The 1,027-nt window shown below is 42.5% G+C and overlaps 1 protein-coding gene across 8 annotated transcripts in view; it reads right to left on the reverse strand.

The window, feature by feature from the left end:
• Positions 1-1,027, reverse strand: part of LOC102206783 (ankyrin-2-like) — an 80,044-nt gene that overhangs the window by 12,531 nt on the left and 66,486 nt on the right. The window lies entirely within an intron of this gene.

Genomic DNA, 1,027 nt, shown 5'->3' on the forward strand with positions numbered 1-1,027 from the left:
TGCTTTGTGTCTTTTTCCATTTTAGCTGAAGTACGGGACAAACTGTGTTCCTTTTCAGCTCAATACGAAACGCGTAATATTTTCTCTGAATATGGGATGATTCCGTTTTTTACGGGACGGTTGGCAACTCTACTAACTAACCTTATGAATAAAATAAAGTTCGCTATCAGTAACATCATAGCACCTGCCCAGCTGTATAGAAACTCCGCCAGCTAGTACGCAGTACGGGTTATTGTAACTGACTGTAAAAAGTCAGCACAACGAAAATAAACTACACCTAAACTTGGTTTTTCTATGACCCAGATAGACTGCAGGTCATAACGTCTTACCTGAAGTTCAGTTCACCTGACACTCGGACCAGCGGCTGCCTCGGGTCTCTCCTCCTGCCCCCCCTTTCCCTCATCCACCCGCTGGCCTCTGGTGGTGGCTATGGCGGAGCTTCCACAAACAACTGAGTTATTTTTACACATCGACCAGTATCTGGCCAATCCACCACCTTTCATTGTTTATACCGTTACAAAAATAAATAAATAAATACATAATCAGCCCATAAAAACGAAAAATCACCCGGTATGCCAGATGGCCAGTCCAGATACGGTCGTGCCATCAGTTAACCCTTGGCACGCGTGCCCAGGGTTGTCGACCCCTGCCTTATAGTGTGTAAAGTATGTTATACAGAAGAAAAGAATATATCGCGATATATATCGTTACCGCACATGCTTCAAATTATACCATGATATGGATTTTAGGCCATATTGACCAGCCCTAACTGGCGTGGATAATCATTAAACATTACACATTAGGGAACATGAAAGGCTTGGTCAAACAAAAAAACAAACCCCCCTCAAAATTAGGGCTCAAAATACAACCACATTCACTAAAAAGGGCAACAGTTGAAAACACATAAGGGAACATTAAGCTCATTTTGAGTTAATCCCATGATCCTAGTAGTACCTAGAAGCCCTAGCAGTAACTAGTTGGCCTTACTTGCATTGAGGAAAAGAGCATAAGGACTAAGGAATAAAGG

The sequence above is a fragment of the Pundamilia nyererei genome, unplaced genomic scaffold (assembly GCF_000239375.1).
Source record: "Pundamilia nyererei isolate P.nyererei 1_Seehausen unplaced genomic scaffold, PunNye1.0 scaffold00107, whole genome shotgun sequence".
In the NCBI taxonomy this organism is placed as follows: Eukaryota; Metazoa; Chordata; class Actinopteri; order Cichliformes; family Cichlidae; genus Pundamilia; species Pundamilia nyererei.